Source organism: Delphinus delphis, chromosome X (genome assembly GCF_949987515.2).
Source record: "Delphinus delphis chromosome X, mDelDel1.2, whole genome shotgun sequence".
Taxonomy (NCBI): Eukaryota; Metazoa; Chordata; class Mammalia; order Artiodactyla; family Delphinidae; genus Delphinus; species Delphinus delphis.
The window spans coordinates 107,499,932-107,512,076 of record NC_082704.1 but is presented as its reverse complement, the minus strand read 5'-3'; positions in this window follow the sequence as shown (position 1 = coordinate 107,512,076).

Sequence of the window (12,145 nt, the reverse complement as noted above, 5' to 3'; positions counted from 1 at the left end):
TCAGAAGCTACTTCAGGATATGTTAACACTTCAACCACCATTGTGAGCTTTTGTTATTGTGGAACATTACTGCAAAACAGTTCTGGCCATTAGAATTTTACTGGTGATGTGCAGGCTGAATAAATGGAAGCTTTACCAGGTTAAATAATGATCTGTGCTGAGAGACTAGAAACAAAGCTGATATTATTACTTAACCAGCCTAGTATATTATGAGGGAGAAATGCTTCTGTAAGGTGCGTGTGTGTGGCTCTGTTGTAAACTTGCTGTTAGAATAGGAGATGAACGGTGGGAGAGGGTCAGAGAAGGGAAGCGTGTGTTTGTTTAATGGAAAACTTCAAAGTCCGTAAGTCTTGTTTTTGTTTCAGAAATTGTCACAGGAACCCAGTTGCTGACCCACATGAATAAGCCGTCTGCAAGCACAGGCTGCAAGTTGATGCTTTCAGAATTCCTCTTCATAAGATTACTGGATAAACATAATATGATTTTTGTTTCTATTACAAGATAATTCCAGCCGTCCTCTCCCTCCCTGATTGCAATAACAGAGCTTACTTTATCTTATTTGGGGCTCTTAAAAATGCTTCCCATACCTGTATCACTTCATAGATTATTCCAGAGAGAGAGAAATTTAATTCCTGTTAGCTGAGCTCTACGAGTCATTGTGGCAACTGGCAGCACCAACCACTTCCCCACCAGACTGGCCTTTGCCGAGGGCTCTAAATTTAGAAACGGAATGAGATTGCCTCAGGGTTACATAAGGAGGTGAGGCAGTTATTTTTAGCACACCGTGATACCTAGAGAGCCCTGGGCTGCGATCTGATTTGTTAACCACCGGCTGCGGGAAAACGTGGTTACTGATTCTCTCCACATGCTCTTTGGGCGCTGCACCCCTCAGGACCAAATGACATTTGCAGTTTTGTTTACTTGCAGTTCCTCCTGTTTATTTTTTCTATGCTATAAACACACTGGAACTCAATTGTGTTCCAACGCAATGGCAGTATTTTTTGCTGCCCCCTTTATTTGAGGAAACTTCCCCAGTATGCATTATCATTATAATTTTATCTTTCCTTCCTCTGTCTGTCTGTCTGTCTGTCTCTCTCTGTCTCTGTCTCTGTCTCTCTCTCTCTCTCTCTGTCTCTCTCTCTCTCTGTCTCTAAGAATGGAAAGAAGTCATTCTGGCTCCTTCCTTTCTAAGGCTGCTGTCAGAGCTGATGACGGCACATGTCTGTCTAGACCGATGAAGCTTTCTTTGTGTTTTCCGTACCAGGCACTTGTTTTTACTTTCTTTTGCAAGGGGGTTGCTGCAGCTGATTGGGAAAAAAAAAAGTGGCAAAGCAAGCATTAGGAGGCATGCTGTCATCTGGGCAGAAAATGAATGGATGCAGCAGTGGCTAGAGAGAGACTCTGGACAGAGGCAGCGTTTTGCTTGTCAGTTTATCCCCATTGTTTCCCAGCCAATGTTGAAAGTCAGCATTAGCGCCTTCCGATTCTTCTAGGTTGTTTTAGCAGTGCAGTATATCTACTTTGGAATTTTAGTGCAATGATAATCTCTCTTATTTATTTACTTATCTTTTTGATTGTTATTTTTGAAGGGATTGGATGGTCATATGGCTAGTTGCCTAGGAAATCTGTCTACTTAGAGTCACATTCTTTTCTGTAATCAGTGTACGTAGGTGAGGTCTTTAGCTGGTGTATATGTGCAGAGTAAGGAAAATGTAAGAAAAAGAAGTGAATGGTGCACACGAATGTGAGGGCGTTTCTAGCAATAAAATTAGAACTGCCAGCTGAAAGAGTTCACTGAGACATTGCTAAGACATGACTATTTTGTGGTGGTTCTGCAAAGTATTTTGCAAGGAGCTGGATTGTACAACAGTGACCCAGGTGGCTCACTCTGGGTGGCCTGGACTGGGGCCCCTCCTTCTCCTAGCAGGAGTGTCTGGGTACCCAGTAGTTACTGATAATCCTTTTTCTAGCTTTGCTCATAAAATTATTTTCTCAAAGATAAATCTGATCATGTCTCATTTGTTAAAAAGCAAGTGGGCTATAACAGTCCCTAAATAAAGAAGATAACTAAGTGGCAACCAAATAAAAAGCAACTTATCTGTTTCTTATTAATAGGATTTACATAAATATGGAAACACGCTGTATAATATATGAAATGAGTCATTATAGTTCTCAGAAATGGGGAGAGAGAATTACATTTCTAACTATAATACTCGATTCAGCCTAGTCAGTGCTATTTCTCCCAGTGGGATTGGCTGCTCCCAAGCTCAGCTTCCCATGAAACTAGTGGTTCCCATACCTGGACAAAGGTGGCTGTAGCTTCCCATGCGCCCCCAGAAGCTCCAGATACCTGCCTGTTGATGGTTCCAGGCAACTCCTGCAAATAACTGGACCCAAATCTAGACACCTTGGTGCCCAGGAGTGTGTTCGTGTTCTCTCTGACAAGACCACTTTCTCTCATATTTGCTCTAAGATTGAGGGTGAATGGGTCAGAGGCTTTTTCCTGGAATGCAAACCTATGCCCTGTCCCTGGGATACCTCTCCACTTATGCCCTCTCTTCTCTTATGACCCTGGCCTTGTAAGTTTCCACTTTCTCTCTACGTTATTCTCAGGCTTTTAATACAACAGATGATTACCACAAATGGACCCACGTGGCACATCAGGTGAAGAGAATTTCTGTTGTCCAGCAGGCCACCCCTGAAGTAGGAGATACTCCTCCTGAGGGTGCAGACAGGGATTTGGAGGGCTGGCGAGCAGGGTCATTTGGGATGAGGGAAGGCCACTGGATGACCAGGGTCATCTTGAGTCACCGCAGCCCCCGAGAGGGCAGGCCAGGCTGCTCAGCCCAGCAATGGCCAGGGCTTCAGTAGCTTCAGCGTCCATCTGAAGTTGATGGGGACTTGTAGAAGCTGGCCACTTGGAAATCCTGGAGTGGTGGACTCACTGTGAGAGTGGAATCCTGGGTGCTGAAGGGTGGCATCAGGTGGCTGAAGCAGCCTCCCCTCCTCCCTCAAGAGTCTGAACACCCTGAGTGCTAGGGACGGAGGATGGAGAAAAAAGCCTCACCCAGGGCACTCGCTGGGCAGCTGGGGCATCCTAAACATACAACTGAGGAGGTGTTTGGAAAAAAGTCCAGTACAGATAGAAATGGAAGGTTACCAGGAAAGAGAATCAGGCTCCCTCCAGGCTAGCGCCTCGCTCTTGGCTAGAAGAATTGCCGGAAGCTTGATTGCTTGTGTCTCTCTGTAAAGCTGAATGGTGGGCAGTAGGCGGGGCTTAAGGCAGGGCCCCCTACTGCAAAGTAAATTGCCGCACTGAGTGTATTGGACGTGTCTTGTGCCCAGCCTTGTATCCTCTTGGCCCACATATCTTCCCGAGGTGGAAAGCAGCTCTCTGCAGATGGAACCTAACAACGTCTTGCCTCAGTGAGCTGACCCAAGGCTTCCCTGCAGCCTCTGTGTTCTGAGGGTATGCGCAGACCTTAAGGGAGTTCACTCCCCTGGGAAAGTCCTTGACCATATGGAATGGCAGTCAGTAGATGAATATTAGTCCCTAGGGCAGACGATCCTGAGGTGTATTCTACATGGCCCCTCGGGGAATCTCCAAAAAGACTAAGCTCCTTAGATTGGCTTTCCATCCTCCCCATTTCACTCTTCCCAGTATCCTCATTTCTATTCCTTGAGATCACTTTCTAAAATAAATTATTTATATGCAAGCCATGTCATGAGAGCCTTGTCTCAGGTTCTGCTTTTTTTTTTTTTTTTTTTTTTTTGCGGTACGCGGGCCTCTCACTGTCGTGGCCTCTCCTGTTGCGGAGCACAGGCTCCGGACGCGCAGGCTCAGCGGCCATGGCTCACGGGCCCAGCCGCTCCGCGGCACGTGGGATCTTCCCGGACCGGGGCACGAACCCGCGTCCCCTGCATCGGCAGGCGGACTCTCAACCACTGCGCCACCAGGGAAGCCCGACCTATTGTTTTTTATTCTTAGCTTATCCCTAATATTTTGTCCTTCACTGTCCCACCCTTTACCTCCCCCTTGAGAAGTAATAGACCCAAAATAAACCAAACCCGAGCTCTTTTTCAAGGGTCTTATATGTGCTCAGCCATATTCTAGTGTTGTATTAGATACAGAAAAATGTTCCTGCAATTCCTTACCCTTAGGAGCTCATAATTGCATTTCTAAATTGGATTAAATATTGAACTGTGTGATATTGACTCAGTGTGATCACAGACAAGAGAAATTTTTCAAGGTAGAGCTACTTAAGACAAAGGAGGACCTTGATGAATGGGTAGAATTTTGCATAGAGAGAAGGGAGGAGGAGGTGGGAGGGAGCTATTGGAAAGCAGAGCAGTGTAATCAGGGACCTGGAGGCTGCATCACCGAATTTATGTTGTTTAAGGTTTCAGCTTTCAGACTTCAACATCCATAATCCAGAATGAAGAGAAATAGAAGTTGGCAAAGACGTGACCTGGGTGCTGAACAGGCTCTAGTAAACATGACTTTCTTGTCCATTTTCTCACTGCCATTGTGTTGACACCTAGGCAGGGAAGCCTGCACGAGGACAAGCCTCCGTCACACATGCTTCTGGTGATAACATCCAAGCCACTTGTGCTTCACTGGCCAGGACCAAAAAATCATCTTTGGGTCCTAGACTCCTCTTAGGTTCCCTAGACCAAGGACTGTGCTGCCCTTCGGGGGCTACCTACCACCCAAGGACTGGCCATCTTTCTTCTTTTCCAAAGCCTTCTTGTAGGTGAAAAATACATACTTTGAAGATAAGTAATGTGTTGTCAGAACCTTACTGAGGGGACACGTTAGGGTTGTAATCAGGGGACAGGGTACCAATATTGGACTTGAAGCTTGCACATACTCATGAAGATTCTTTGCTTGACCAAACTTTAGTCAGGCTCCTGAACCTTCTCATAGGCCCAGCTTGCACTTACTTATGAAATCCAGTTTGGGGAAGAACCCTGCCAAGTCATTTTAACCAGAACCATCTCCTCCCACCCTCAACACCTGATCACCCTCCGCATCTGATCAGGTTCCTCATCTTTGATCATCCCCGAGGTGATGCCTGACCACCCGGCCCTGTCTTCAGCAAGTATCCTTTTAGGTGGGTTTAGCTAGAACCCTCCCCCCCCTTACCCCAGCGTTTCTCTTAGTAATTTTCCATCCACTGACTCCCTCCCTGTTCCTTGGCTATAAATTCCCCCCTGCCCATGCTGTATTCAGAATCAAGCCTGGTTCTATACTGAGGTCTCTTTTTCCCCTATTGCAATAGTCCCGAACAACTCTGTTTTTATTGATTTAAGTACTCTCCAGCTTGTTTCTTCTTTGACAATACCAGATAGCCATGTGACCCTGAGGACGTCAGTTCAGCTTTTCGGGATTCAGTCTCATCATCTGTAAAACGAGGGGGATTGTGCTGTGTCAGTAGTTTTCAACTCTGGCTATATATTGGGATCACTGGGAGAGATGAATAAACATCCCAATGCCCAGACCCCACCCAGATCAATTCAGTCACAATCTCCGGGGGGGGTGGGGCCTGGAGGATCAGTACTAAAAACAAAATAAAACAGTAACAACAGTGGAGTTTTAATGGGGAGCCATTATTTTTTTAAAAAAAATTAATTATTTATTTGGCTGCGTTGGGTCTTTGTTGCTGTACGTGGGCTTTCTCTAGTTGTGGCGAGCGGGAGCTACTCTTTGTTGTGGTGCGAGGGCTTCTCATTGTGGTGGCTTCAGTAGTTGTGGCACACTGGCTTCAGTAGTTGTGGCACGTGGGCTCAGTAGTTGTGGCACGTGGGCTCAGTAGTTGTGGCTCATGGGCTCTAGAGTGCAGGCTCAGTAGTTGTGGTGCATGGGCTTAGTTGTTCCGCGGCATGTAGGATCTCCCCAGAGCAGGGCTCGAACACATGTTCCCTGCATTGACAGGTGGATTCTTAACCACTGCGCCACCAGGGAAGTCCCTGGAGCCATTATTTTTAATGCTCTTAAAACCTCTAATACCTTTAAGGTTTGACAATTCCATAGGATAACTATATGATAATAGATAGCTGTTATTATTATTGGTGAAATTGAGTGTGTATTATATGCCACTCTGCTAAACATTTTATTTGCACTATAACATGTCTCACAGCAACCCCATGAAAGATGTACTATTCTTATCCCATTTTGCAGGTGAAGAAACAGAGAGAGGTTCAAGTTGTTTCTTCCAGGATTACATTGCTAGAAAGTGAAGGTGTTGGGTTCAAATCCAGAAGTCACCTGTCTTGACTATTTGACTATTTGACCAACACTAAATAGAGATTACAGAAATAATGCCGGAGGAGACCAAGTTGAGCCTGGGTATTTTGTAGTGGTGGGGGCACATGTGGTGAGGGAAATGCTAAGTCAGGTTGGAAGGGTGTGGTAAGGCCAGCCTTGCTTGTTCCTGACTTTTACCCAGTACTTGGAGTGCTTTTAGATGGAGCCATTAATTTATTCTTCAAGACGTGTCCTTTGGGTGGTAAGTTCCTGCTGTGCTGTATTTTGTTACTTAAAAAGAACAGGTAAAAGACTCAACATGGAATATGAGACAGATGGCCTCTGCTAAGGGATATTTCTACTTATGAAGCAGGCTTGCCAATTTGCAAGGCTCTGATGTGCTGATAATTCACACTCTCTTTTCTTGGCTTGGCTCCCCAGCTCATCTCCCCAGGCCTGCATATTTAAAGCAAGGCCTATCAGGGGAAATTTGCAGGTAAAAGAACTCCACTACTTGGTGAGCTGATGGTCATTAAAACATGGTCATTGACCAAATCTCTTAATGCACAGAGCTCTTCGGTTGGCTTACGAATGCACTTTTGAGAGGATTAACTGCAAAGCATGTTTAATGGAGGGCAAATCACTCTGTCTCAAGCACCACAAATGGGATGCAAGTTTTACATCCTGGAAAGCCTTCCTGCGAGGAAATGCCTATCATGCTATGCCACAGAGGTTGTTCATTGTCATTCAACATCGGAAATGCCACAGTGCATACATTTGGGCATTTAGTTCTTGTTTAGCAGATTTCAGAAGAAACACAGTGGTGAGGAGAAAACACTGTAAATTAAGCTGTCAAGTCCATGGGTTTAGTTCGATGTAAATATGCATATACTCTGTCATTAAAAGCTGAGTGACGCTCTCAACAGAAGGAGGAAGCATTTTCTGTTAGTTTGTAACCTTGGTTTTCTCTTTTCCAGAGTTTGCTTTTTCAGTCTTTTTTTTTTAGTTGTGGCACATGGGATCTTCGTTGCAGCATGCAGTATCTTTTAGTTGCGGCATGCGGACTCTTAGTTGCAGCATGTGGGATCTTTAGTTGCGACATGCGGGATCTTCATTGCGCCATGTGGGATCTTAGTTGCGGCCTGCGGACTCTTAGTTGTGGCATGTGGGATCTAGTTCCCTGACCAGGGATTGAAACCCAGGCCCCCCGCAGTGGGAATGTGGAGTCTTAACCACTGGACCACCAGGAAGTCCCTGCTTTTTCAATCTTAACACACATTTTCTGAAATTTTAAGGATTCTGTGACCAGCCTGCTTGCATTCGCTCACTCATTTATTCATGCATCCGTTCATTCTTTTAAAAACAAGACAACAGGCACAAAGTGGAGTGGCTTATGCTAAGCCCCCTGTCCCCAAGCTGAGACTTAACTTAATTACAGGTTGGCCTCTCCCAGAAATGAAATTGTTGCTGAATGCAAGTTTGTATGCCCTAGGCAAAATGAGGCCAAACTGAAACATTGGAGTTTGGAGCAGAGAATGGTTTATTGCAGGGCCAAGCAAGGAGAACGGGTGGCTCATACTTAAAAAAACCTGAACTCCCCAATGGTGTTACCTGAAAAACTGGGTTGACCTCTTGGTGGGTGTTGAGCCAAAAGACACAACCAAGCCAAAGAGCAGGAGAAGGAAGGATTTATTACTTAGCAAGTAAGGAGAACACTGGGGATCTTTCCCAAAGCAGAGTCTCCTGGAACAGCAAAAGTGGGGAAGCTTTAAGCTAAGGGCACATGCATACTCGTGGAGGGGTTTGGGCAAAGGAGAATTCAGCATAGAATCGGGGCAAAGGTCAACAGAGTCCGAGCTTTAGTTGATTGAAGTTTTGAGGGTCAGAAAAGGTCAACATCTTCATTCCATCCTCCATCTGGGTGGGGGCCTTAGTTCCCGCAGAACTCAAAGATATGTATCAGATTGTTATGTATATCCCTTGAGAGGGAATTAGGACTCTGTTTATGGCCGAACCATTGTTTCTTGACTGATTTTCCTTTGTTCCTGCATTCCCTTACTTCCCTTATGATCATTAATTACTGAGACCTGTTCAAGGGCAAGCACTGTGGCCAGGCTTAGATCACAAAATGCTTAGGCCAAACATGGTTTCTCTTCTCTGGGACCCCCTACCCTATCTGCTTACAGTGGTTTTGGGGGAAGAGTTTTAAAGGCAAAATTTGGGGGTGAGGCCTCCAGGGTGTGTGATTTTCTTCTGATTGGTTGGTGGTGAGGTAACAGGGCGGTGCTCCAGGAATCTTGTGCTCAGCCTGAAGTTACCATCCTCCCCCTGGGTGGGGGCCTTAGTTCCTGCAGAAGAACTCAGAGATATACTGTTGTGTATATTCCTTGAGGAGGAGCTAGGATTCTGCTTTATCGATGTACTACTGTTTCTTGACTGCTTCTTCCCTGTTTCTGCATTCTCTCACTTCCCTGATTAGCAACTGTTTGAATCTGCCCTTTGGAACTCAGAGAAGGTGTAGGGGGCTGCAGCCCTTTTCCTACAAACAAGAAAAGGGGACTCGGAAAGGATTTGTACCAGGGAGGGCCCCACAGGGTTCTGCTTGGTTTCACTAGATTGGATGCTGTCTGATTCGAATTGATTTTTGCTCCGATAAACTCTTAAAATTTTTAATATGCCTCAGTTTATCTTTTAACAATTCTTTTACCCATTCTTTCAACAAACATTTATTGAACGCTGACTGAGTGCCAGTGCCTCACTCATGTTTCAGTGTGGCTGTGATGTCAGTATTCCTGAAGCTTGGATAGTATTTTCTGCCTAAATTCCTGCTGAAAGATGAGTAACTGTGCATTTTCTAGGTATAATTATCAAACGTGCATCTATCTCTTTAGTCAACTCGTACTATAAAAGACATAACATTGAAAAAGGCTACTTAATTGCAGCTTGTAAAGTTAGCCGGCCTAAGTTAAAACACTTCCTTTGTTCACCATTTGATAACTAAGATAATGCCTGGCCTTCCTCTCGCTCTTAACTTGTACATCTTTAGAAAGGGAGACCTTTGGCTCCTTTTTCTCATCTGCTTGCTGTGGTACTGAACTCCCTGAGCTCCTCCTGGCTTTACTGCTCTGCGACTTGGCTTTGATTTAAAGTCCTCATAGCTTCTTCATTCACAGCAGGACTGCAGCTTTTCTCTCAGCTTCAATCTCCATCAGCTGCCAGAGGACGAGTCCCGTGGGGCGATGGGGGGGGGTGGGGGTGGGATGACACAGCATCTTCTCTCTTCTCCTCTCCTTTCCCAGCATCTATTCCTCCTGCCTCCCTCTCTCTCCCCTCCCACCTTCCCTCCTCCTCTCTCTTTCTACCCCCTTCCTCCCTCCCCTCTTTCCCCTCTCTTTCTTCTTTCTTGTTTACTTTTCCACTAGGTAGAAAAATAAAAAGAAGAGGCAGAAAGCCTTACACAAGGTGTTTTAGCTGGATGGAATCATTTTCTCATTCCCTCCCACACCCTTTTCTTTTCCCCTCTCTAAAGGAATAAATGACTTTATTCCTTTTCACTTGCCTACCTCAGTCCCTTTCCATCCTGATTTACTTGTGGGGTAGAAGCAGTGGGGCTGGATACAGCTTCACTTACAGAGAGTACTTTGCCTGGTAGTCCTAGCAAGAGGTCCCCTACACCAAAATTTATGAACATCCTCACTAACAGAGTTATTCAGAAACTGGTTGTTGTTGTTGTTGTTTTTTACAGATATGCTATCATTCACACAGAGCAAAACACCTTACTGACATTTAAACACTCTTTTACAGCAAGATGTCACCTGTTTTCCTTACACTCATTACCAATGTTAGGATGTTTTCCCAGTAGTATTGCTGAATTTGTGTTGATCTCTCCACACCGTGCAACTCAGGTCCCCTTGAGAACAATGTTATCTTGACAAGGTGGCAAAGAAGTAAGCTAAGAGGACAGCTTAAAAATCACTAGTGTGGAGTTTTTTTTTTTTCTTGCTCAACTGTTTTATTTTTTTTAATTTTATTCTTTTTATACAGCAGGTTCCTATTAGTTATCTATTTTATACATATTAGTGTGGAGTTTTAACTCAGTCACTCAAACAGCTATATTGATAGCATTTGGTCATTTGCTCATCATGAAAAGCTCTGTGAATAATCTGGATTTACAATGCATGGTTTAATAAATTGGTACTTGAAATAAGATAATCCATGGTTGTAAAGAGTGTTTTGACTATTGACTAAATTTTAATATATCTGCTACTGAAATCTTACTCAGTGGTTTAAACGACAGATATATATATATATATATATATTTTTTTTTTTTTTTTGCGGTACGCGGGCCTCTCACTGTCGTGGCCTCTCCCGTTGCGGAGCACAGGCTCCGGATGCGCAGGCTCAGCGGCCATGGCTCACGGGCCCAGCCGCTCCGCGGCATGTGGGATCTTCCCGGACCAGGGCACGAAGCCGTGTCCCCTGCATCGGCAGGCGGACTCTCAACCACTGCGCCACCAGGGAAGCCCAAACGACAGATATATTTTTAATTTGAAGCAGCACTTTTTAAAATGTGAAATTTACTTCATGGGCAAATTTTAAAATCCTCATAAAGTTTAAAACATTACCATTTAATTTGAATAATCATCTTAAACTTTTTGAGCCTCTTGATTTGGCCTGAGAGAATTAAAAATTAGTTTTAATGAAATAACTAGAAATGCTATAATTAAACTACTATATTCCTTTGGGGCACAATTCTTGACACAGAGTGGGTATTCATTAACATTATGTTCATTAAAAAAATCTCAGTGAGATTATTCATCTGTTTCTGGGCGAAAAATATTTCTAAGAAATCTGTAGCTTTTTCTTCAACTTGATAACTCTGTGAAAATAGAGGAGAATGTCTTTTAACACCAAGAGCCACAAATTCTCCTGAATTTGCAGTGTTCTAGCACAAAGGAGGGAATAAAAAGGGAACATTTGAAACTGTCAAAATGTAAATGACACATTTAAGGTACACTCATCTGGCACAGTAACACTTTATAGTTTTTTTTTTTTTTTAATCACAGCAGAGCTATTCGGTTTCCATCATTTTCAACATGTGACAATTAAAATGAATTTTATGACTTTGAGTTTTTTGCCCATTTATAGACATCTGTCTTGATACTCTACACTATAACTGTTCTTCTCATGGACTAGATTTGAAACTTAGGTGAAGCTCAGGTTAAGACCACCTCTCCCCTGGCTGCCCAGGGGCTGTGGGCAGGACCAGGGGTCTGTCCTCCACCTCCCATCCTGCCCTCCTCACTTCCACCCGCAACTTTGCAAAGAAGAAGGCTGTGACCAGAACCGCTCTTCCACCTTCTCCTCAGGACCAAGCCCATGATGTCTGACATCCCCCAGTCACCACCAGCAGCCGGTCTGCCAAGTCCCTGTGACTGCCCACGCCTTTTCTCCACAGGGCTTTGTTCATCTCATCCACCAGCTCAGCTTCCCGCAGCCTCTTCTGTCTTCAAGCCCTTCCACTCTGCCCGCTGGGAAACCCCTGATGGGAACGTTCCCTTTACCTTCCAGATCTAACTCAGGGTTTCTCAACCTGGGCACCATTGACACTTTAGGCAGGATCATTCTTTGCTGTTGGGGGCTGTCCTGTGCCCTGTGGGATGTTTAGCAGCCTCCCTGCCTTTTCCCCTAAAAGCCACGAGTACTCTCTCTGCCCTGCAGTTGTGACAACTAAAAATGTCTCTGGGCATTGCCAGATGTCCCCGGAGGTGGGGGGAGGACATTGCCCCGGCTCTCCCTGCACCCCTCCTCCTCAAACACTAAGCTCCTTTGACATACACGCCACCATATTACTAGCCTTGTGTATTAGTACTGACCTTGTATTACATCTGCTGACGT